The sequence below is a fragment of the Hemicordylus capensis genome, chromosome 3 (genome assembly GCF_027244095.1).
Source record: "Hemicordylus capensis ecotype Gifberg chromosome 3, rHemCap1.1.pri, whole genome shotgun sequence".
Taxonomy (NCBI): domain Eukaryota; kingdom Metazoa; phylum Chordata; class Lepidosauria; order Squamata; family Cordylidae; genus Hemicordylus; species Hemicordylus capensis.
The window spans coordinates 124,265,694-124,292,321 of record NC_069659.1 but is presented as its reverse complement, the minus strand read 5'-3'; the positions used below and the strand labels follow the sequence as shown (position 1 = coordinate 124,292,321).

At 44.7% G+C, this 26,628-nt stretch overlaps 1 long non-coding RNA gene across 1 annotated transcript; it reads right to left on the bottom strand.

Moving 5' to 3' along the window:
• LOC128348730 (uncharacterized) lies at positions 1 to 24,567 on the bottom strand. Its single transcript, XR_008318284.1, has 2 exons — positions 24,475 to 24,567; positions 1 to 185 (listed from the first exon to the last, which is right to left on the bottom strand). It is a non-coding gene; the product is annotated as an uncharacterized LOC128348730 (long non-coding RNA).
• Positions 24,568 to 26,628: the final 2,061 nt, after the last annotated feature.

Sequence of the window (26,628 nt, the reverse complement as noted above, 5' to 3'; positions counted from 1 at the left end):
TATCCATTGACAGGTTTAATCAATATCTAATTACCAGCAGCATATTACAGCAATTCAGCATAGATGAGAACCTGCAGCATTGTTTCTAAGGAAATTCCAAGGGTAAATTCAAAAACTTCATGAGGAGGATTACTTTTGCTTGTCATTTGCATGTTTCCTGTTAAAGCGCTTCCTCTTTTCTGAACCTGTGAACAAAGACAGGTATTATAGAACTAGCCATTTTTTTTTTGAAAAATAAAGAATTTCTATTTGTATGTGCACCTGGCTATTTTTCCACCTCACCTTTCCTTAAAAGCTCTCTGAAATGTGATCTGGTTGGAAAATATATTCCATTTATCCTTTTTCTTTTTTCTTTTGCCTATCTTCCAGAGCCTGTGACTAGAGTCCTTAAGATTCTGAAGAGTCTGTGAGTAATAGGCCAAGAGTCTATGGTGTAAATACCTAGCAGCGAGATAGAGGTCCTAGGCATAAAAGCTTCAAAGAGCTCCTACAAAGAAGCACAAGAGTTTCTGGGTGCCCAATGGGATATTTAACTACATTTTAAAAATAGTAGTATGCCATATCTGTGGGGAAGGGGAATTGTTTAGAAACCACCAATCAGAAACTGCCCCCCCCACTCCAGCCACCATTTAGGATAAGTAGTTGATATCCCAATGAAACACTAGTGCAATGAGAGAAGCATCGGTGCTTCTGAAAAGTTCACAGCTCAGCTCCACTGCTGGCTCAGTGGTGGGGACAAAGTTCAATGACCTCCCCTTCCTCAGGGAAGTCAGCGATATATTTTCAGATACATTTATGATAAATACATTATAAATAAATAAATAAATAAATAAATAAATAAATAAATAAATAAATAAATAAATATTTTCAGATGACACACAGAGAGCTTCTGGGTGAAGAGGTGGTCACTGAAATTCCTAACACACACAGAAACCCTAATACCAGTGCAGTGTTGTTCTGAAACTCTTCAGAACTCTGGTGCTACACAGGAAGCTGCCTTAAAAGTCAGGCCATTTGTCCATCTAGCTCAGTATTGTCTGCGTTTTCTGGCAGAGGCTCTCCAAGGTTTCAGGCAGGAGACTCTCCCAGCCCGACTTGGAGATGCCAGGGAGTGAACCTAGAACCTCCACTGAGCTCTCAGTCCCCTAAAGGGAATAGCTTACAATGCTCACATGTAGTTATCCATCCAAAAGCAGACCCAAGCAGACACTGCTTAGCAAAGGGAACAATTCATACTCTGTACCTCAGGACCACCTCTCCTCACTGCACTGGTGCTTCTCCCATCGCACTGGTGCATTGTTAGTCAGGATGTCAGCCAGTATCTATTTTACTGGAAGAGACCATAGAGCAATTGAATTCCCACAATGAAAAAGGCCTCATAGTGAAACAAAGTGAAAAGAGAATATATTCCTACATGTGAATCCAATCGCCATTTTCCTTGCAATCCAAATGGATAAAAATGATGCTGTTTTGGTTTCCACCCTCCATGCGTTCTGGTTCTGTCTGGGAGGCCACATAAATAGAATGTTCCCTAAAGAATTCAGTGATGGAGAAACAATTACTTTGGCTGTGATCCTAATCAAGACTGGAAGCATGGCCCATTGCAATCATTCTTTGGAAATCTAACTTGGAATGAAAAATTGACTTGAGATCATTTGTTCTTATCTGGTATGAGCAAAAGAGAGCAAAAGCTGCAGGCTGTTCCATAAGCAGCTCTTTAATATCAATGAAGAAATAGATAGGGACCAGCCAGAGAGAAGACAGCTTCATGCCCAAAACAATGACAATAGGCCAGTGCTTTGCAGTAAACTCTTTGACTTGTGGCAGACATCCAATGCCCTTCATAGCATCTGAAACTAAAACAACAACAATATAGAATGTTGTGCTTTGCAAAAGGGAAGAAAAGTAACGCTGCAGTTTCCATGGCTCTTGTTACTGACCTAGAGTATAAAGTGAATGACTGTATTTACATAATGATATTCATGCTTATCTCAACAAAATTTATTTATGGTGGCAAAATGGCAACTTCTACTGGCACAGTGGTGCCAGTATAGTTAGCATGAGGAGCAGTTTCAACATTTCGCCATTATAAGCCCTGAACATTCTGTGGGTCATAAAATGGAAACCATCCATCAAATCTGCCTGACTATTTGCAGACACCAGGTAGGTAACAAGAGACAACATTTCCCAAAATTTGGTAAAGATCCATAGGAAAATGGATAAGATACAGCAGTTCAAGAAATAAATTTTATAAAGAGGCAATTTAAGTGTTGGCCCAATTTTTTGACCACAGATAACATACTTTTGAAAAATTTTAAATGTATCTCTAAGTGCCATGAAAAATTCAGATCCATTCAGTAGTAGTGGCTTTTGCTTGTTTGACAAAAATCGACCCAGTAGTTTTTGAATAATTATTGTTCAAAATCTTCATAATAACATGGAAAAATAACTAAGGTCAAAGTAGCTAAGATATCTGAATCTGCCCACTATGGCAGAGGCCATAGGAGTCTCTCCTCATTCATATAACTGGCCCTGTCCACCCGCCAGCACAATACCTCCAGTGACTGTTGCTGGCATCTATCTTATGTTTCTTTTTAGATTGTGAGCCCTTTGGGGACAGGGATCCATCTTATTTATTTGAAACAAAGCAGGCCTACAAGAAAGAACAAGTCAAGAACTGAGCAAAAAAATGGAGAAATAAGCCACTGCATGGTCAATATTTGCACAATATAAGTGGAAAATCAGACATCACCAAGACCTGGCAATGGCTTAAGAATGGCAACTTGAAGAAAGAAACAGAGGGTTTAATACTGGCTGCACAAGAACAGGCACTAAGAACAAATGCAATAAGAGCAAAAGTAGAAAAGTCAACAACAAACAGCAAGTGCCGCCTTTGTAAAGAAGCAGATAAAACCGTGGACCACCTAATCAGCTGTTGTAAAAAGATCGCACAGACTGACTACAAACAAAGGCATGACAAAGTAGCAGGGATGATACACAGGAACATCTGCAAAAAATACAAACTACCTGTAGCCAAAGATTGGCGGGACTGTAAAATTGAAAAAGTTGTTGAAAATGAAGATGTAAAAATATTATGGGACTTCCGACTACAAACAGACAAACATCTACCACACAATACACCAGACATAACTGTAGTCGAGAAGAAAGAAAAACAAGTCAAAATAATTGACATAGCAATACCAGGGGATAGCAGAATAGAAGAAAAAGAAATAGAAATAATCACCAAATACAAAGATCTACAAATTGAAATTGAAAGGCTGTGGCAGAAGAAGACCAAAATAATCCCAGTGGTCATTGGCGCCCTAGGTGCCGTTCCAAAAGACCTTGAAGAGCACCTCAACACCACAGGGGCCACAGAAATCACCATCAGCCAATTACAAAAAGCAGCTTTACTGGGAACAGCCTATGTTCTGCGACGATATCTATAACAACTAACAAAATTCAGCCATCCCAGGTCCTTGGGAAGGACTCGATGTCTGAATAAAACAAACCAGTCAATAACACCTGTCTGACTGTGTAAACAAGCAATAATAATAATAATAATAATAAATTAAGGGCCACAGAAATCACCATTAGCCAATTACAAAAAGCAACTTTACTGGGAACAGCCTATATTCTACAATGATATCTATAATAATAACAACAACAACAATATTGATAATAAAATTCTGGCATCCCAGGTCCTTGGGAAGGACTCGATGTCTGGATAAAACAAACCAGTCAATAACACCTGTCTGACTGTGTAAACAAGAAATAATATAAGTACAGTAGAACAGTGAGAGTGACCCTAATTGCTGTGAACTCTGAACTCAAGAGTTCACAGAAATTAAGGTCACACACTGTTCTGCTTATGAATGGGGAGATGCTTCTATGCATCGCAATGAAAGGAAAAAAATATTTTTTTAAATTTTTTTTTTTTAAACAATAAATCCTACAAACTTGGGGCTATCTGGGGGGAGTTGAGGCCAGACCTGCCATGCCCGCAGACCCACTTTGGGGTGCCCTAGCCCCCCAAAGGTAGGGAATGGGGCATCCTCAAATCCCCATTATTCCCTATGGGAGAAATGCAAAAATTGAAAAAAATCTTCAGAAAATCATTAATAATCACAGGAGAATCCAATTGCTTTGGTGTTCAGTGGTCCTGGTTGCCTACCACCCACTCCAGTTTTGTGCCCCTAGGTGCTTCTCATAGAGAATAATGGGCCAGTTCGAGTTCCCATTATACCCTATGCAGAACCTTTTAGAACCAGTTCGAATTCAAACCAAACTGAGGGTGGGGGGTGGTTGAGCAAAACGAAAACCAAACCTACCCACCCTGGTTTGAATTCGAACCAAACAGGCCAAGCCGGTTTTGTGCACATCCCTACTACATACTGCTCCTAACAGTTTTTCTAAAAGTTGTATCAGAACTGAATGATTTGCAACAGCTTCTGCTTTTTTTCATTCATGAGCAGCTATCCCTGCCCTCTCTATGACCAATGTGCATGTGTGTACTGATAAAACTGCACAAGGGAAAGTAGATGGTTTTTGCTTTTCCTTTGACTGAAGGGCATCTGCACTTTGCATGCTGGTAAAATGCAGCACAAAAAATTATCTAGATATGGCTGTATGAATGCTCACATCATTCAGCAAAGTTGCTGATTTGCCATGTTTTATTGACACATATGTTTACATCAGTACTGTGGACAAGGAGTTGGAAAGACTAAGCACCATGGCAAATGGTGCATGTGTAATCCTCTCCTGTTTCTCACTCCTGTTTCTCAATACTGTGAGACAGTATTTGTCTCACTCCAGAGACCAATACTGAAATGAACTGAGGCAAATTTAATCATTAAAAGGATTTCATGTAATCATCTTTAACAAAGAGGCTTTTGACATATAAAACACACTGAGGCTCTACACACGATCCAGCGCCAAGCCCTGGGCAGCTGGATTGGCTGCCCAGACATCTACTGGCTCCATGATGGAGCTGGTAGGGGTGGTGGAGATTGGGGGCCACCTGGCTCCCAGAAGTCACAGCATGCCCCTCGTAAGTGCGTGGGTCATGCTGGGGAAACCCCCCATGTGGGGAAGCTTGTTGTAGCCTCCTGTTTGGGGGTCTACTTGTGAGTCACTGTGGCGCGGAGCCACTCAGTGGTGACACACAATCGGATAAATGGGGTTAGCAAAGCAGTCGCTCCACTAAGCTCGTTTAAGGCTGGGGGTACTTTCTGCAGTTTGCTGCCGGGAGCCGAGCAGCTCCCGTTGCAGCACATGGCCGCAGGAAAACAGGCTAGGCTCCCTTAGCCCACTTTCCTCACTGACATATTTAGATCACAAATCTGAATCCCCTATTAAGAATATACACACGTGGACAAGTGTGTTGGTACCCCTCCATGAAAAAAGAAGAACCCACAACTGTCTCTGAAATAACTTGAAACTGACAAAAGTAATTGGCACCCATCGTTGCTTGTTCTGCATTTAACAAAAATCAGACTTTGTTTTAGAGTTTTGATGCAACAGAATATTTCAAATAATAATACAAATGGAAATGGCATGGACAAAAATGATGGGACCCTTAGCCTCATATTTTGTTGCACAACCTTGAGAGGCAATCACTGCAAACAAGCGATTCCTGTAGCTCTCAGTGAGACTTCTGCACTTGTCAGCAGGTAGTTTGGCCCTGAGCAAACTGCTTCAGCTGTCAGGTTTGAAGGGTGCCTTCTCCAGACTGCATGTTTCAGCTCTTTCCATAGATGTTTGATAGGATTCAAATCAGGGCTCATAGAAGGCCACTTCAGAATAGTCCAATGTTTTGTTCTTAGCCATTCTTGGGTCCTTTTAGCTGTGTGTTTTGGGTCATGGATCCTGTTGGAGGATCCATGACCTGCGACTGGGACAGAGTTTCCTGACACTGGGCAGTATGTTTTGCTCCAGAATGTCTTGATAGTCTTGAGATTTCATTGTTCCCTGCACAGACTCAAGGCACCCTGTGACAGATGCAGCAAAGCAGCTCCAAAACATAACCCAGCGGAGTTCATGTTTCACAGTAGGTATGGTGTTCTTTTCTTGGAAAGCTTCATTTTTTCGTCTGTGGACATAGAGGTGATGTGACTTGCCAAAAAGCTCCAGTTTTGTCTCATCTGTCCAAAAGACATTCTCCCAGAAGTATTGTGGCTTGTCAATATGCATTTGAGCAAATTCTAGTCTGGCTTTTTTATTTTTTATTTCAACAGTGGAGTCCTCCTGGGTCTTCTTCCATTGAGCCCACTGTCACTTAAAAAGCGACGGAAGGTGTGATCAGACACTGATGGACCTTGACCTTGGAATTCAGCTTATATCTCTTTGGAAGTTGTCCTTGGCTTTTTGTCTACCATTCTCACTATCCTTCTGCTCATTCTGGGGTCATTTTTCCTCTTGCGGCTGCGTCCAGGGAGGTTGGCTACAGTCCCATGGACCTTGATCTTCTTATAATCTTTGCAGCTGTTGTCCCAAGAACATCAATCTGCTTAGAGATGGTCCTTTAACCTTTGCCTTTAACATGCTTGTCTATAATTTTCCTTCTGATCTCCTCAGACAACTCTCTCCTTTGCTTTCTCTGGTCCATGTTCATTGTGGGACACACGATGATACCAAACAGCAGAGTGACTACTTCTCTCCATTTAAATAGGCTGAATGACTGACTGCATGATTGGAGACACGTGTGATACTAATTAAACAGCTTATCTGAAACATCACTCTAATCCAATTACTTATGATCTTTTCTAGGGGTACCAACAAATGTGTCCAGGCCACTTTAGAATAGTGTAGAATCTTGGTAGAATACACAATACTTTAATCTCTTTTCACACTTGCTTTGCTTTACTCGATGACATATCAAAGGCATGCAGGTATAAAAGGAACAATTGCTTTTCATTTAATCGCTTTTCAGGAGGCATAAAACACTTTTTCAATGAGCTGCAAGGGTACCAACAAACTTGTCCATGTGTGGTAATTTTTCTGTAATTCACCCACGATAGCTGAAGCAGCCACTCCTCAAGCTTCTCTACAGCTCTTAGGCCCAGTCTCCTGGCTCATTGTACTGACTCTGTGGCAGAGTGAATGATGCTGGAGAGCAGAAAGCGGCTGCGCTCTTCTCATTTCAACAGTTCAGTCTCCAACCTTCTTCTTAATCTCACTGCTCATCGAGATTGTTTTCGTCTTTTTCCTCACCAAGTCTTTCCCCCGAATTCTCTCTCACAGACACTTTGTTGTGGCAAGCCACCAGGACCAAAAGCAATTCAGTGCACTCAGAGGGCTACACACACTCAGGGTTACACATTCACAGTGCTCTGCACAGAAAGTAACATTGGTATTAACTGCCATGAAGGGTTCTTTCTCCCCAGTGTACAGAGGGTATCCTTGTAATAGGTTGTGCTGCTCACTTGCTCCCAACAGACAGAGCCAATGAGAATGAAGATGAGTCACATGGCACTTTGGGTGTAAGCCCCACCCAGTTCAGGGACTGTACAGAAAAAGAAGACTCCAACAAACCACTAACCTTGGGGCGGCGGGGCAAGAATTATTAAGAACAAGTAACAAACAGAAACAAATTTGGCCCTGCAGAGCTCAGAGAAGTGATGTATAAGATAGGTTCCCCTACAATAGAGGGGCCAAATTTTTGTAAGCCAATTGATTGATAGCTGTACCACACCCATAAACCAAGGGTGAGTGGGATACCTTCCGTACAGTGAGAAGAAAGAACCATCCCATAGTAAGTAATACCAATGTTACTTTCTCCCCCAGTGTAGGAAGATAATTTTTGTTATGGGACTTATCAGAGCAGTGGCCATTGGAGGGGAGCATGGTTTATATTTATGTAGCAGGTAGGACAGTGTGCCCAAAGTCTGTCTGGGCTGATTGGAAAATGTGCAGCTTGAAATGTTCTATGAATGCAGAGATAGGGGACAATAGCAATAGCAATAGCACTTACATTTATATACCGTTCTATAGCCAGAGCTCTCTAAGCGGTTTACAATGATTTAGCATATTGCCCCCAACATTCTGGGTACTCATTTTACTGACCTCGGAAGGATGGAAGGCTGAGTCAACCTTGAGCCCATGGTCAGGATTGAACTTGTAACCTTCTGGTTACAGGGTGGCAGTTTTACCACTGCGCCACCAGGGGCTCCCTACAATGTAGCTGCTCTGCAGATTTCTGAGAGAGGGACATTGGCAAGAAGGCTGCCAAGCTCGCTGCACTGCTAGTTGAGTGTGGTGTGATTTACTTTGGAGGATGCTGGGATGCTGTGACTGTTTTTATTTTATTTTGCAGCCTCAAGCTGCACCTTTGCTACTTCTGTGCCTGGATTGCACTTTTTCTTCTTCTTTTCTTTATTGTAGGCTGGTGTGTTCATTGACTTCTGTCTGGTGCCCAGCCTGCTAGGCTATCATTGTTTTCTTTCCCTGGTGCATTCCTCCACCCCAAGCTTTTTCATTTTGTTTTGTTGGGGGGGGGGCACCTGCCCTGCCCTCAGCTGTTGAGTCCCGATGGCTGCTCGGCCTGAGTTCCCCAGAGAACAGCACCTGGCCAGGCTCGAGCAGAAGACAGCAGAAGGTAAGTCCCCTCTACCCCCACCCCCGGTCAGGCTACAGTTATTTAAATAGGGCCTAGTTTGGAGAAAGGATTTGGGTACTAGGTGCTAAGACTGTAGGACAGGAGGGGTGGGTTAGGAGAGGCCAATTATCCACCTTCCCTCCCCCTCGACTTTACGCCAATGTTACTTGCTCCCCTCCAAAAAGCCCCTACCCCTTCATAAAACCTGTTTATTTTTGGGTATGTGTGTGATTTTTCTAGCTTCTGTGTGTGCACTACAGTGCTATAGACAGCATTGTGTGTGGCACACATAGCATAAATAGACCACCCTTGACCCCATACCCATTTTTAAATATCCGCCTTACATGTGCTTCTTCTTTTCTCCCACCTCCCACATCAGAGTTAGGGCTTGAATTTCAAAAATCACAAAATGTCTGGGAGGGTTTGAGGCAGAGCCAGGAGCAGATTGGCAGGCAGAGGGAGGGTTGATACTGGCCATGGCAGGTGATGGCAGCAAGATTGATGGGCCTACTCCACAATCGTCCCCACTGCTATGGCTGTTCCATACAGGCTCAATTTTACAGAGGAGGGTGGTCCTTTAGTGCAACCGCTGGTGGTGGATGAGAAGGGAGGTCCTCACCCATCTGGGAAGAAGCTCTTGCTGTGATAGCAAAGGAAGAGGTGTCAGCTGCTAGCACAGCATGTTCACCCTCCCCAATCCCCCTTGGCAATGCAAGCCCCAGGTCTGAAACTGAAGAGCAGGAAGAGAACATTCCAATTCCTGGACCATCTTAGCCCTGGACCAAGGGTGATGGTTGTGGTGGCCCCCAGAAGGAACCAGCAGTACCCAGTACCAAAAGGGCTAGACTGGCTCCAATGGCAGTGTGGTGTGGGATCACTAGAAGCTCCACCATGATGACTGATCTCATGCTGTCTGCAACCACTGCAGTGTACAGGTCAGCAGGAGCAGGGGAATGGCCCTAAATGTTTTTTGATGTTGGGGATGCTGCAGTGCCTCTGACATCATCACCTGGGGGCCCCTGGTCCTGCTGGCAGGGCATACTGGGGAGACCCCTGGAGCCGGGAGGAGGCTTTTCACCTCCCCTCCAGGGGTCTCCTCATGAGTAGCCATGGCACGGAACTCACGATCGGAAAGCACAGGTTTGCGGAGCACTCGCTCCACAAACCTGGGGTTAGGGGAGGGTTACAAATGTGGGCTAGCCGCTTGTAAGCCACCGGGCTTGCCTGCGAGCCCAGTGGTTTACACGAGCAGCGAAAATTGGGCTAGGTTCTCCTAGCCCAATTTTTGCTGCTCGTGTAGTCCCATTGTCTCTTTGCTCCCAAGCTACTCTGCACACCAACTCTGCTTCATCTCTACAACCTAAGGCAAAAGGCATAGGATGATTCAACTGATCTGACCCATCAATTCACTCCTGCAACTTTTGAACTAGACATTTCTCCTTGGTATCTTCCTCTTCTCAGTCATTTTCAGATGACTGTTCATCTGAATGGCACCTCTACATGCTCCCAAATAGCAGTATTAACCAAGATTTGGAGCACATTCAGAAGAATAGCCCCCTCATGCAATAAAGGGACATGCTGGGCAGGGGTATAGCAAGGTTGGAGTAGGCCTGGGGACAAAATGTGAAAACGCCTTCTACTTTCCCTGCCTCCTGTCTTTGCTGTGGAGGAACTTTAAGGACATGTCTAATATTGTGTACCAAGTTAACAAGGCTGACAAATGGAAGAATGAAGACATTACTTTAGAAGGATAGTAATGAGAAACACATGCATGCGACCCTTAAAAAGGTGTTGGACTAGGATGAGGGGGGCTGGAGCTCAAGTTGAAATTCCTGTTCAGAAACTCACTGGGTGACTCTAGGCCAGTCACTTATCTCTCAACCTAACCTACCTCACAGGATTGTTGTGATAGCATATTAGGACACAAGAACAAACATACTACAGTAAAACTTCATAAACACAAATAGTACAATTTTTAACATGCTTCTTTCTAATGAAAGAAAATCTTCAGGAGGCAATGGACATTAATGGGAACTTTAAAAAAACCCCATGCCCTTATAGCACAAATGAACTTAATTGATGTGTTTTTTTAATCAATCAGTTGATGTCCAACACTAGGACTTCTAATTTTAGGAAATGTACTACTGAAGAAAAAAGCCAGAGCTTTAAGGGACACCTCTGATGTTCCACCTCTACCCACTGTATTTTTCCCTTTTGAGGAGGAGAAAACACACACACACACACACACACACACACGGCTGAAAACTGAATGGGAGAAGCAAAGGGAGATCAAAGTTACCATGGAGGGAAGCATTTTTCCTTCTTTGTTTTGCTTTGTCCTTGTCCCTCCTCCCAATTCCTCCAAAACAAACTGATCAGATACTTTCCCCCCATTAACAACATATCTTGCTATTTTCTCTGGCTGGAAGCTCTGCCCCAGGTTAACACCACCAGATAGGAAATTAAAACACAGGCTTGTGCTTGAAAACCAGTATAGTAACAGATAATTGTATTGTGTAAAATCAATCACCTCCTCAGGGAGAAACAAACGTTACACATATGCAAAGCTGGAGGGGAGTTGCACCTGCAAACAGACAGGAGAGGCTAGCTTTAAAAAAATGGCAAAGCTAAGGGAGAGCTGACACTAGGAAGAAAAGTAAACTGTTCCAGAGTGGAGTAGCCCCAAGTGAGCCAACAGAGGGAACTGGGTGCAGGGCTGTGCGTGTATATGTTGTGTCGGTAAATGGGAAGCCACTCTTAATGCGGCAAGGTGTGGACAGGGGGAGACCTCTTGCAGCCCCCAAAGTCATGTGGCACTGGCGGCCAAAGGATGCTCGTCTTCCCCTGCTCCATTATAGCTTCACAGTTAATGCTGGGAGAGCACTGGAAGATCTGCAGAAGATATCACAGTAGGAGTGCTCATGGCTGATCCCCTTTCTAATTAGGGTGGTCAGGGGACTATAGTCAGAATTATAGTCAGACCTGTTATAAAATTCTACTTAAGTTGCAAAGAAGACTATTGGTCTCAATTTCTTTCCCTATCTCCCTCCCTGTCTAACTATCCCTCCTATTACTAAAAGCTTACTATCCTTCCCTCTTATATCCCTCCCAACACTATCCCTAAAATTAACTTCTACTAATTACTCAAACACTATCAATATCAATGACACAGACAGACACACAAAGAAGCTATTCCCACGATCACTGGAAAGTGGGCTAAGGGAGCTTAGCCCGCTTTCTAGTGGCCGTGGGAACCACCGGGCTCACAGGTGAGCCTGGCGCTCCCAAGGCAGCTAGCCCACCTAAACCACCCTCCCCTTAAATGAGGCTAAGGGAGTGAGCTCTCCCTTAACCTCATTTTGTTGTGTCACTGCAGTATACAGCGACATATGAATAGACCCCGGCTGGAAAGCTGCAAGCAGCTTCCTGGGCTCGGGGGTCTCTCCAGGATGCCCCGTGCACTCACATGGGGCATCCTGGAAGTTCCGGGGGCCGTGCAGCCCCTAATCCCCGCAGGCCCTGCCAGCTCTGTGACGGAGTCGGCGGTCGTGTGGGTGGCCAACCTGGCCACCCAGCTACGAGTGGCTGCTCATCTGCGGGGAGAGTGGGCTAAGCCCCCTCAGGCGCTTTACACGTATCCTGTGAAGTGCCTCCATCTCTCTCTCTCTCCTTCCTCTCTATCTATCCTGCTCCTCTGTGTCTCTACTCTGTCCTCACCACCTTACTCTCCCTCAAAGAGAGGCTTAGTACTGGGAGGACGTGTCACTAGCAACCTGCCTCAGCAGTGGCTATTGGTCCTCTTACTTCTAGAAGTTTTTTCAGAAATCTGAGGCATCTGTCATTCTTTTACACCTCTCTCTTTATATTCATTTGTCTGTTTCTCTGAGAAATGTTTAAATGACCACGTTTAAAGTGATTCCTTCTTATATGACACATATAAGACACATCACGTCTGCTATAAGGGAGAAAGTGGATAGAGGGAAATTTTCCCCCTCTCACATAACACTTGAACCAGGGGTCATCTCATGAAATTGATTGCCAGGAAATTTAGGACCAGCAAACGGAAGTACTTTTCCACACAACACATAATCAACTTGTGGAATTCTCTGCCACATGATGTGGTGACAGCCAACAACCTGGATGGCTTTAAGAGGGGTTTGGATAATTTCATGGAGGAGAGGTCTATCAACAGCTACTAGTCTGAGGGCTATAGGCCACCTTCATCCTCAGAGGCAGGATGCCTCTGAATACCAGTTGCAGGGGAGTAATTGCAGGAGAGAGTGCATGCCCTCAACTCCTGCCTGCAGGCTTCCAGCGGCATCTGGTGGGCCACTGTGTAAAACAGGATGCTGGACTAGATGGGCCTTGGGCCTGATCCAGCAGTGTTGTTCTTCTGTTCTTACCACACCATATACTGTCATTCATCCAGATAGCTAACCTCATTGCAGTGGCATACTGCTGTTTCTGCAAGATATAAGGACTCATTACTTTTTAAAATATAACATATTTAAAATTTCTTTCTCTAGTGATAAAAATACAAAAAATGATATATAAACAGGGGGATGTTCACACCTACACCATAAAGCCATGCTGAGTGAAACATAGCCTGCCCTGATATCTATGGAAATATACCCTCCAACATTTCACAGATGAAAATAGGTATCTCTAATATGCTGATGTAGATCACCCTTTAGAATTGCTATATTTGGGGAAAACATTCAGGGAAGATATGGTACTTGATGGACTCAACAGACAGTCATTTTGGGCTAGCACTGTGCTTGTAGAGATGCATCAGGCAGAAATTCATCAGTGGCATCTCTAGCAAGTGATTGGGAAGGGATATCTGTGCCTTTGGTATTTCTGTCTGGACACATCCCTCCCCAGCCCAACAATGAGCTGAAAAGCAGAGGTCTGTGTAACATAAAAGACTATAAGGATCAGATGTGTCATACAACGGTACAGGAACAGAACTATGTGGGGCATCTTTGCTGGTGCCAGGCACTCCATCCTCCCCATATTGATTTGGGCCTCAGACCAAGGAAAAGTGTGGGTGCATGGAGGGCAATTTGGAAGTGAGCACAATTTGTGACACCGCACAACATCATTCCTGATCACGTGGTATGTATGTTAAGGCATCAGCCTTAGGTTCCATTTCCCTGGCTTTGGGGTACCTGACCTAAATGAGATAGCCTTAAATCAGCAGGGTTTTGTTGCTGTTTTGTTTTTTGCTATCTGGTTTAATATATGGATCCATAATTAGTAATAAAAAAACCTTCAGGTTATGATGAGTATAAAGGTGCTTTAAATTTTCATTCATTCAAAAAGCATGGAAATTTGAAGTTTAGTTACCCATCTTAAGTTCCACATCATATAAGCTATAAAGACTTTGTGCAGTCTGCTATATTATGCTGGCTTTACAAATTAGGCTGCATGCACCCAACACTTTGCCTTAGTCTTTCAGCTCAACATTTAGCTAAGAAGAGATGCATCCAGGGAGAAATTTAACGTGTCCCACTTTCCCAATCATTTGTGAGAGATGCCCCTGTTAAATTTCTGCCTGATGCATATCTAGAAGGCCAAATATCTCCAGTTCAGTTTTCTCAAAATCAAAAACTGACCCTTGAAAAGGTTATTTCTTTTATTATCTAGGGAAGTGAGTAGGAAGACTATACATCGCACTTGACCAGTCATCAGATCCAAGGCAATGTAAGCCCTATTGAGGCATTTTTCATCAGAAATAATTCTGATGAACAATGTCTCCAATTTTGGTAGGCAATTCTATCAATACCAAATGGGTAGTGTATTGAATAGTATTGCTGGAGGGATTACTGTTTAATGAAGATCCAACTACTCTGAAGAAATAAGCTGCTTTCAGGGAAGCCACAGCAAAAACATTCCAAAAGGTCACCTTTTCTACTTGGTCTTGCCCTATAGGGCACCAGGAAAGGAAGTAACATCATGACATTGAGCCTTGCCTTTTACCTGGCCGGGTGGGGTGGGGGGGAATATGGTTATAGGGCATGGATATTTTTCTCTCAATAATGCAATTTTTAAAAGGACATAATGTCATGATGTTGCTTCCTTTCCTGGTGCATTATAAGGTGAGACCAGGGAAGGAAAGGTGGCGATTTGAAATGACACTGCTGCACCTGCAGAAGGTAGATCTTCCTTAAAATACAAGCCCCCTCCTCTGTGCCATCCAAATACACTGAGCCAATGCTGATCATCAACTCAGTGCAATCCAGACCACACCCTATGCCGGGTGCATTATGCAAGAATAGCCTGGATAGTTATCAGGCTGAAAATTTGACTCATGCACAACCCTGGTGGATAGCGACAATACCATTGTACCATCAACATATGGCAGTTTTGACAAAATAGGGCTGCCAGTCCAGCCATTTGACCTTAAACACAGTTATTTGTAGAAGAGCGGAACCTTAATAAATGTAGTAGGGATCTCAGCATCAATCTCTAATTAAAACATGACTGTGAAAACAGTTCATGAACCTTATATAAGAACCTCTTGATGTGCATTGTATTGAAACAGCAACACTAGCCATATTTGCATGTAATGAGGTTCCACAGCCTCCCCCCTCTCTCCTGTCCAAATTTGGACATTCAGGAGAGCAGCTTCTCTTCAGTCAGCAAGACTGCAGAGTGGTGGGGAAGCTGGCTGTGCAGGCTTCCTTCTTTACAGAAGAACAGCCTGCACAGTCAATCATGCCGGAGATGAGGGAGGAGCTTCCTCCATTAACTCTGGTTCCAAGGCCAGCAGTCTGCGGTTCCGAATTTGGATGTACCGCAGGCTACCAGGAACCTCAGTTGTGGCTACAAAACTCACTGTAACCCAAGGGTTCAGATTGGAGTTCCAATTCTGAACTCTTAGTTTTGTCACCGTGCCCGACTGCAGTTCCCTGCATTCGGCCATAACATCAGCAGAACCGCAGGCCTATGCAACTGCAGTTCCATGTTGTGCATGAATGCAGCCATAACTAAAAAGGATCCCCTTCATATTGAACTTAGGCCTCTTTTGAACTCAGAGTTTGAGCAAACCACAGTTCTGAGTTCAGATTAAACAGGAAGCTGTGATTTATATCAAACCACAAAAGGAAGCTTTCAGTCTCCTCCCCTTGTGTGTAAAAGACTGGTTTAGCAAGGGGAAGAAATTAATTATTCCATATTTGTCATTAGACAAAACAGTTTCATGTGACAATTCTTTCACTTGCCCACTCTTGTCCCTAGTTCCTTTTCTTTTATTTCTCTCTCTCTCTTAAAGCCTGGAAGTCTCTTTTACATTCAGCTTCGATGTTTAGCTATAATGCTGTTCTAGATCACAACAATTTATGGGGAATTGAAAAAGCAATTTTCTTGGGATAGCTAGCTATTCTCCCTAATTTTCACCTGCCAGGCTCACTGCTATGAATGTTGACTCAATCAGATAAAATGCAGGCTTTAAAGATGTTTGATTAGCTGCCTGGTTTACATTTAGCTATCCACTTTGCATGTAAACAGCCTATATATACACTTCTCTTCCCATTTCACTGACAAACTATAGGAGACACAGTAAGTTAAATCCTACCCTTATGTTACAACATTCCCACAGAACAGCACAGAAAAAACTGTGACATATTCTGCATCTATAAACTCTCAACATGTATGAGTTGCAGATGGTTTAATTCAGTTGTATTAACAGAAATAAATGGATACTGGCAATATAAAGAACTCGGTCAGAGGGGAAAAAATGTTTCTAGAAATTCAGCAATGGGTTATTTTACTTGTATTTGGGAGCCAACATGTAGGCTGGCTCAGGGTTGATTTACATAAACCTGAAAGCAACCTTGAGTTGGGATAAGGGCCAGGAAAATGAGTGGGAATGGGGCATGGATGTCATGGATGAAGGGTGAAAGGGGGTTTGAGGGAAGGGTGGCAAAAATGGCAGCAGAAATATAGAATCGGCGAAACAAGGAAAAGAAAAGAAAAGAAAAAGAAAAAGGTTTACACAGGAAGCTGCCTTTTTACCAAGTCAGACCTTGCCCGGCACAGCATCCCTCCAGTGGCTGTTGCTGGTATCTGCTTTATGTTTCTTTTTAGATTGTGAGCCCTTTGGGGACAGGGGGCCATCTTATTTATGTATTATTTATTTTTCTATGTAAACCACTTTGAGAACTTTGGTTGAAGAGTGGTATATAAATATTCATCACCATTGTCGTCGTTATCGTCGTTGTAGATAAATATTTTTATACTGCTTGGCAATGGCTCTCCAGTGTTTCAGTTGAGTCTTTCTCAGCCCTATTTGGATATGCAAGGGGTTAATCTAGAGCCTTCCATATGCAGAGAAATATCATTTCCACTAAGTTATGGTTCTTCCTCATTAATTATTAGTTTATCAATTGCCTGCTCTGATTGGCAGTAGCTTTTCAAGGTCTCACGCAAGGGCCTTTTCTATTTTTATCTGGACATGCCAGGGATTGATCCTGAGACCTTCAGCATTTGAAGAAGTTGTTCTACTTCCAACCTAAGAATGCTCCTAAGAAGAGGCTGTAAAAACAATGGGTTCTACTGAAACAACTGTGAATGGAAGGTCCCTATCCATGAGGTTCTTTCTGCTCACAGTTGCTTTGGATGTAACCCACTGGAAAGGAAAGTGCTGAAGGAGGCTGGAGCAAACTGGGAACTCAGGAAGGAACTGAAGAGGTGAAGCAAAAGCAAATCACACACAACTAAGCCCATTTCTTGCTTCCTTGTGTCTGCCTGCAGATTTTTTATATGTCAGTGTATTGATGTTTTTTAAAAAAATATTCTGAATACCTTTCAGGGCAACCCCACCTTCTTTTAGCAGACAATTTATCAGAAAATCAGTGACACATTTTTTAACAGATTTTTTTAATCAATTAATCTAACCAGTTGACAAAACCAGGGCTGGGTAAACTTGACCCTTCTGTTGATACTGAACTACAACTCCCATCACCTCCAGCCACAGCCGATTGTGGCACAACAATCGGCTGTGGCTGGGGGTAATGGGGTTGTAGTTCAACAACATCTGGAGAGCCAAGTTTGCCCAGCCCCAAACACTGCAAACCTAATTAGATTAAGAGGCTGTTCTCATGACCAGCCTAACTCTGCCTGGGCTTCCCCAAGCAGGGTTAGGCTGCTTGTGAGAAGCAGCGGGATCCTTGTGGATCCCTCCACTCCCTGCCCACCTAACCCACTTAACAAACCCAGCTTTTAGGTGAGGTTAAGGGTGTTCTCACACCCTTACCCCTGCTACTAGGTATCACCTGATTCACCTGAGGAGTCACATTGATGGGCACTTAGAGCAGCTGATAGGGGAATCTCCAATGCAACATGTGTGCCATGCTCTGCATTGAGGGATGCCTGGAGGCGGGAACAACAAGTTCCGGCCCTAGATCCCTCCGCCCTACTCTGTGCTTCATGGGGCTGCACAGAGCAGGGCTGTCCATGCAGACATGTGGGAGGCGTGTTGGTGGAGGACAGTTCAGTCGTCTTGGGGAAAGGTAGGTTAAGTGCACCCTTTCCCCCCACCCTCCCAGCCCACCCAGGACGATTGTGTGACTCGCCTCTAAGCCTTTCCTCAAAACTTCTTGTATTTTCACGCATTGGGCTGTAATCTGCAGTTTTTCTGTGCACAATATATGAACTACGGTTCCTGCTTAGGCTGTCATTGTTTCTATGAGGCTATGCCATTACTTGATTACTAGGATTAAAAGGAGAGAGAAAAACATTATTAGCACTTAACATGTAGTGACTAATACTGATGATAGGCATCACACACCTGGTCATCTGTATTTGTGTCCTTTGTATGCATAACTATTACATGCCTACACTGCTGAAAAAGAAAGCCTAAGAACTTGAGATTCTTAAGAATCAAGACACATCTCTTGGTACTCTAGGGTAATTTTTCAGTTTGATGTGCAGGAATTTAACCTCACAAACCCTCATTAATGTTAATTGGAGTCAGTGAACTAAATCCCCATGAACTCTGTTGAATATTTACCCTCCTGTCTAATAAACAGAAAATGGCTGCTGTGATACTGGCATTAATGTGTCATCTTGTTAAAGGATAGACAGGTTTTTGAAATGCTTAAAACTTACCTTGTAAGCCATGCACTGGAGGAAAGCTAACTGAACTAAAAATTGTCATTCAGAAATCCTGATTACTGAGCAGCATATCAAATAGTGTGAGGCAAAACTAAACTGTAAGTGGTGGTTGCTATAGAAAGGTCAAGGAGAACCAGCCTGCTCACTGAAATGTATTATATAAAGGAGTTGTGTTTTCCTCCATCTCGGTGTAGTGAAATATATTTTGAATTTTTTCTCCCTAAATTTCTAGCCAGCTTCCTGTAAAGAAAAGAAAAATGGCCTTGAACCAAATGTATTTATTATATTTTAGCCACTCTACTTGAATGCATGGAAGATAATACGATAATACAACTGAACAATATACAACCATTGATGGTTGTATATACATAATGGTGAAACCATTATGGTTAATATTTGCACCGTAATGGTTAAAATAATGAACTAAAGTATTAATTTCTAAACAATAATTTAACAGCACAGTGCTACACATGCTTACTCAAATGTAAGCCCCATGTGTTCAATGGGGTTTACTCCCTATAAAGTATTTAGGATTGCAGTGATCCATATTAATGGATAATGCAGCATATTAATCCAATCAGCATCATCCATTTGCAAAAGACTTAACAGAGTCTTAACGGAGCCGGCAGGGGCAGCAAGGATCGGGGGCCGCACAGCCCCTGGAAGTTCCAGGATTTATTTTATTTATTTTTATTTATTTTTGCATTTTTATACCGCCTTTCGTTAAAATATAGCCCCAAGGCGGTTTACAAAAGTTAAAAACATACAATAAAAAACACAACAAAAACAACATGCTAAGAGTATAAAAACATATAAAAACAGGCATAAAACAATACAACAAATAAAAACACCCAGGAGCAGCAGTAAAAACGATTATGTAAAAGCCTGGGTAAAAAGCCAAGTCTTTAAAAGCTTTCTAAAAGCCATGATGGAGTCCGAGGAACGAATGGCCACTGGGAGAGCATTCCAGAGTCTGGGGGCAGCAACAGAGAAGGCCCTGTCCCGAGTGCACAACAGCCGGGCCTCTCTCATTGTCGGCACCCGGAGCAGGGCCCCCTCAGATGTCCTCGTCAAGCGGGCAGCAACCCTTGGGAGCAGGCGGTCCCTCAAATACCCCGGGCCCAAACCGTTTAGGGCTTTAAAGGTCAAAACCAGCACCTTGAATTGGACCCGGAAACGAACCGGTAGCCAGTGCAGCTCTTTCAAAATGGGGGTGATATGTTCCCAACGGGCAGCTCTGGATAAAACCCTCGCTGCCACGTTTTGCACTAGCTGCAGTTTCCAGATATTCTTCAAGGGCAGCCCCACGTAGAGCGCGCTACAGTAATCCAGCCGTGACGTGACTAAGGCGTGGGTAACCATGGCCAGATCTGCCTTCTCGAGAAAGGGACGCAGCTGGCGCACCAGCCAAAGCCGTGCAAAGGCACCCCTGGCCACCGCCTCCACCTGAGCTTCCAAAAGCAGAGCCGGGTCCAGTAGTACCCCCAAGCTGCGTACTTGCTCCTTCAAGGGGAGTGCAACCCCATCCAGAACTGGTAAAATCTTCACATCCCGATTGGCTCTCCTACTGACCAACAGTACCTCCGTCTTATCCGGATTCAATTTCAGTTTGTTAGCCCACATCCAACCCATCACGGCCTCCAGCCCCCGGTTCAGGACATCCACCGCCTCCCTAGGATCAGATGACGAGGAGAGATAGAGCTGAGTGTCATCCGCATATTGCTGACAACTCAGTCCAAATCCCCGGATGACCTCTCCCAGTGGCTTCATGTAGATGTTAAACAGCATGGGGGACAAGACCGAACCCTGCAGGACCCCACAGGCCAACGGCCACGGGGCCGAGCAGTAGTCCCCCAGCACCACCTTCTGGACCCTCCCCTCAAGAAAGGACCGGAACCACTGCAACGCAGTGCCTCCGATTCCCATACTCGAGAGGCGGCCCAGAAGGATACCATGGTCGATGGTATCGAACGCCGCCGAGAGGTCCAGCAGAACCAACAGGGACGCACTCCCCCTGTCTAGTTCCCGGTGTAGGTCATCCACTAGAGCGACCAAGGCAGTCTCAGTCCCATACCCGGGGCGGAAGCCAGATTGAAAAGGGTCCAGATAATCCATATCATCCAAGACCCTCTGCAGCTGGGACGCTACCACACGCTCCATCACCTTGCCCAAGAAGGGAAGGTTAGAGACAGGTCTATAGTTGTCCAGGCTGGAGGGATCAAGGGAGGGCTTTTTTAATAGAGGTCTTACCACCGCCTCCTTAAGGCACGATGGCATCCTGCCCTCCCTTAATGAAGCATTAACGATCACCTCCAGCCATCTGCCTGTCCCCTCCCTTGCAGCTTTTATTAGCCATGAAGGGCAAGGGTCAAGAGCGCATGAAGTCGCCCCATTCAAGTGGGATGCCCCATTCAAGTGCACAGGGCATCCTGGAGAGACCCCCGAGCCTGGGAGGCTGCATGCAGCCTCCCGGTCGGGGGTCTACTTGTGTGTTGCCACACGCTGCAGCAGCACACGAGCAGAAAGCTGAGGTTAATAGAGCACTCACACCGTTAACCGCATCTCAGGGGAGGGGTAGTTAGGTGGGCTAGCCGCCTTGGGAGCACCAGGCTCGGTGATTTCCACGATCCCCGGAAACCGGGCTAAGCTCCCTTAGCCCGCTTCCCAGTGATCGTGAGAATAACTTCATTATTCGAATTATTTAAAACCATAAATCTAATTAAAAGCCTGGGTGAATAAATGTGTCTTCCATGCCTTTTTAAAAGTTGCCAGAGATGGGGAGGCTCTTATTTCAACAGGGAGTGCATTCCAAAGTCCAAGGGCTGCAACAGAGACAGCCCGTTCCCAAGTAGCCGCCAGATGAGTTGGCGGCAGCCACAGGCGAACTTATCCAGATGATCTTAGTAGAGGGAGGGGCTCATGGTGAAGGAGATGTTCTTTTAAGTACCCAGGGACTAAGCTGTTTAGTTCTTTATTGGTAATGACCAGCACCTTGTATTTTGCCCGGAAATGTATTGGCAGCCAGTGCAGCCAGTAATACTAAAAGCTAGCCAATGATAGCTAACTTTTAGTATTACTGTGAAATTATTTAAACAGCTATTAAGGAATTGTTATAGAGAAAAATTATCAGAATGGATCTTCTGTAGTGTCCCACACACCTGGGAGTTTGCCCATCCACTGTTCCTTAACTGCTTTGCTGTTCTAAGTACCTTTGTAAAGCTGAACAGAAGGAAATGTAATAGATGTTCGCTGTTAGCACTGTACACACCCCCACAAACAGTGGTGTATTATGTCTGTTTGCACCCACACCTCCCACTCCCATGGAAATCTGGCATAACTAATGAAAAAACCTTTGCAGTTATGCTCTCTAAAGGCATGATCCTGTTCCCCTGTTCCCTTGTTTACTTTGTGAGATGCCCAGAGAACAATTTGTTATGGGGCAGCCTAAAAATAAAGTTGATGTTGTTTACTATTGTTTATTATTCTATGAGACTATTCTCACGAGCAGCCTAAGAGGTGGGTTTCACGATCAGTGAGACCCACTTTTGCCAGGTTTGCAGGGAGAGCGGGCTAAGCCCACTCTCCCCGCAGATGATTGGGCAGACCTGCCTGGGTGGCTGGATCAGCCGCACACACGACTGCCAGCTGATTCTCTGTCACTTGTTGCTGGCTCTGATATGTAGATATCAAGGAGCATGATGAAAGGGGTGGGGCCAGCTCCCCCGAGGGCTTGGGTTCTGATGGTATCACTACAGGGGGAGGCTCCATAGATGTTGTCTTGAAGGGTTCAATCTCTGGAGCTGTCTCAGACTGTGGCCTGGTATCAGGGCCTAAGGCGGGATCCAATACTGGTACCGTACTTCCTCTTTAGGGCAGAGGTGTATCTAGGGAAAACAGCACCTAGGGCAAGCACTGAAATTGCACCCCCACCCCCCAAATATCTGACAACCATCTTTCAGATAACTTCACCATAATATCAGCTCAAAAATTAAAAGTCAAGCTTATTAATCTTTTAATTAAAAATTATGGCACTACCTGATAATTATAACTGCACCTTACTTGCTTTCACTGATGCAAATTGCTGAGGCAGCACAGATATAGCCTTCTTCAGAAAGCAGGAATCACACCTATCAGCTATTCAGAGAGGTACTGGAGACTGGATGTAGCCCTTACACTCCCTGATCAGCATGTTTATTGCATTCCAAATCCAGCATTGTGTATTAGCAACCCCCCTGCCGCCCCCACCCCCCAGCTGCTATTTGCCAGCAAGCAGTAACATTCACATTTGTTATATCCCGTTCTTCCTCCAAGGAGCCCAGAGCAGTATACATACTTCAGTTTCTCATCACAACTACCCTGTGGAGTAGGTTAGGCTAAGAGAGAAGTGACTGGCCCAGAGTCACCCAGCAAGTCTCATGGCTGAATGGGGATTTGAACTCGGGTCTCCCTGGTCCTAGTCCAGCACTCTAACCACTATCGAGGCAGTGTGTGCACACCTGCATTCAGAGTGGGGCCTTACAGCCTCAGTGCCTCCTCCAAAACACGTCAGCCTACATGCACATACAGCTACAACATGCAATAAAACAAACAAAAAACCCACTCCATCTTAAGAGTAAGATACACAAAATGAGCAGGCAGGGCTATTGCTGGGGAATCTCAAGGTTAGGGCATGGAAGAGAGAGAATCTAATAAATTAATTCATAAGGGGTACACTTATGAACAATTCTGGAATGTTAATCAAACTGTCCCCTCCTTTCCCCTTCCAATAAATCAGAGCAAACAGCAGAGGAAGAGAGATTTCGTTTATCCTTCTGCAACAATCAAATCCATGTGCCCATGAGCTGCTGGAAAGGGCAAGCCAGCACAGCTAAGTACCTACTCCCCTCCCCTCCCCTCTAACCCCCTCCAACAACAGAGCACTGAGCAAAGCCCACCCAAAGAAAGGAAGATTGGATTTGAGCGGGATAGGGAGAGGGGGTTGTTTGTTTGTTTAACTTCTATACCACCCAAACTGTCATCTGGGCAGTTAACATAAAAACAATTAAAACACATATAAAAAGTTAAAACAATGCAGCAATTTAAAAACAGCCATAAAATTAAAGACAGACAATTTTTAAAAGCTGGGAAAGCTTGAGTGAAAAGATGGGTTTTCAGGTGTTTTTTAAAAATTGCCAGAGATAGCAGTTTTATTAATAATAAACACATTTCTACTATGGGCTTTGTTTGGTCTTTGCATAATTCCCTTGGGTTGAGAATAAATGTTGAAGAGAATGAAAAGAACAGAAAAATACATGACAGGTGCTGTCTTTAAATCTAAAATTATCCCTCACTAGTAGCCATCACATGCTTGAAAATCTCAGGCCAGGGGACTGCTTAGTCTGCATTCTCATGAGTTAGGACAAATCCGTTGTGCACCTGACAAATGCTACTCATACTTATACAGCCAATTATTTTCACTCTTCATTACTGCATGAATATCAAATGGCTATGTGCCACAACACCTTCCTTATAATGAATCTGACTTAGAACCAAGTTAAATAGAATTTAATGCAATTTCCAGTTTCCATAGGTAAGGCCTGAAATTTAACTGGGTAATCCTGAGCAGTTTTATGATCACGCATGAGATCTTAGATCCTCACAAAAGGAGCTGTTCCTTACAGAAGACATTCCCAGCCCACTCACACCTATCCTCCTAACTAGAATCAAATACCTACAGCGAGCCAACATAATCCATTCACCAAATAACTTAAAGAACACACCCTGGATTGAAGAGCTGCTTTCACACAGCTGCCCTCAAATGAGACTGAACTGAAGAGCTCACTCCGGCTCTTTAGAGCTCTAGGCCACACCCCCTTTGCATGTGATGTGTCACGTGATGACATCACATGCAAAGGGGGTGTGGCCTCAAGCTAGAAATTGCGAGAGAGCTCTTCAGTCTCATTTCAGGGCAGGCTTGCTGCCTGAAAGCATCTCTTTTCTCTTTCTCTCCGTCTCTGGGAGGGAGAGAAAGAGGAATAGATGCTTTCAGGCAGCAAACGCTCCCTGAAATTAATGGGAAAGCCAATGCTCATGGAGGCTCCTGGGGGGCGTGTGCCCCCTCCTGGACTCAGAGAGGATGGTGTGTGGGGGGGTGATTTATTTTTTTTTTAAATTAATCAACTGTGGTGGTTGGGATGGGGCGGGGCATGGTAGGCACTTGGCGCCCCTATGCAACTGGCACCTAGGGCACGTACCCTGCCTGCCCCACCCCGGTTACACCTCTGCTTTAGGGTCACACTCAGAATCTCTAGCTAGGGCTGGGCTCATGGCACATATGCGGAAATTATGATAACATTATCTGAAATTGCTCCTTGGGAGGAATCCTCGAATTTTGAGGGAATTTCAGTTTCTTCTGGGAGGAAACCTGAAAAAATGAATTTAAAAAAGAATTTCCACTTTGAAAAAGTATCTCCACATCGTCTCTCATCATTCTGGCACTTCCCCAGTTCAGATTTAGTCTAATGAATATGATTGGTTTGTGTTGGGGGCTTGATCATGTTTGTGTAAGATGGACCTAGAAACACTTGAGGATCTTAACTTCTTCATACACATCAATTATATTTTCAGTTAGTACCATTAATAACACAAAAAGAGCTAAGACTTCCTGCTTAGAAGTGCCCAAAGTCTAATAATGAACACCAGCCCTTTGTAACTTTGTTCACAGTGAGTTTATCTCTGTGCTGTACTGCATGGTTCTGGTGATGTGGAGAGGAGCTTTATGGGAAGGGTAGCCCCATGCTGCCCCAATGACAGCTAGAGCAATGCATGGGGAGCACTGGGAGGTGTGGATAGGGAATACTTGGAGCTGTTATCCTTTCAAACATTTTTCACAGAGAGCTCTTTTTGGGGGAAAGACTATGGGGCTATTCTTACGATCACAAAAATTGGGCTAGGAAATTCCTAGTCCGATTTTTGTGATAGTCAGAACCACCGGGCTCGCAGCCGAACTCGGTGGTTCTGGAGCGGCAAACCTGCTCCTGTAGCCCGCCCCTTAGCCCAGGTTTGCAGAGCGAGTGCTCTGCAAACCCGGGCTATCTGCTCATGAGTAGCCATGGTGCGGCTCCGTGCCGCCGCTACTTGTTAGTAGGCCCCCGGCTGGGAGGCTTAAAAGCAGCCTCCTGGCTTGGGGGTCTCCCCAGTATGCCCTGTGCACTAGCACAGGGCATACTGGGGCTTCCGGGGGCCATGTGACCCCCGAGCTCCCCAGCCCCCGCCGGCTCCGGCTCGGAGCTGGCCATCATGTGGGCGGCTGATCCGGCTGCCCAGGGATCCCTGCCCACTTGTGAGCAGGGAGAGCTCACCGCTAGGAACCGGGTCTCACTGATCGTGAGACCCGGTCCTATGTCTCCAAGTGCTCCCCACACATGCCTTGCCTTCCAGTGATCCCCACATACTTTCCTAGCTGTCACTGGTGTAGTTAGCAGCTTTGCTTCTCACAATGGAGCTCCTACCTCCCTCCGTACCAGGAACACAAACTACATGGCAAGCAGTTGCCTCCAAGCCATTCAAATGGTTGATGCATATTACTTGTGTGCAGTGCACTCTGCGAGTGCAGCTTGTTCTGGCCATAGGAAACAATGGGCAAACTCGAAACACCCCCAAGTTCCCCATGGGTAGCTCCTAGGGAGCTAAGTGGGCAAGCAGGAAATTTCAAACAAAATTTTAACCTTTCCCCAAAATCCCCTTAGGATCCTATGGGGGGTTGGGGAAAAGGTTAGAAAATTGTTAAAAATTACCTGCTTGCCCACTTCTTCTGTGGGTTGGGGGAGGTAGGTAGCACCCATCATACCCTACCATACAACCCACTTTGGTGTCTCTAGGAGCTACCCATGGGGAACAATGGAGTTTTTGAGTCTCCCCATTGTTCCTTATGG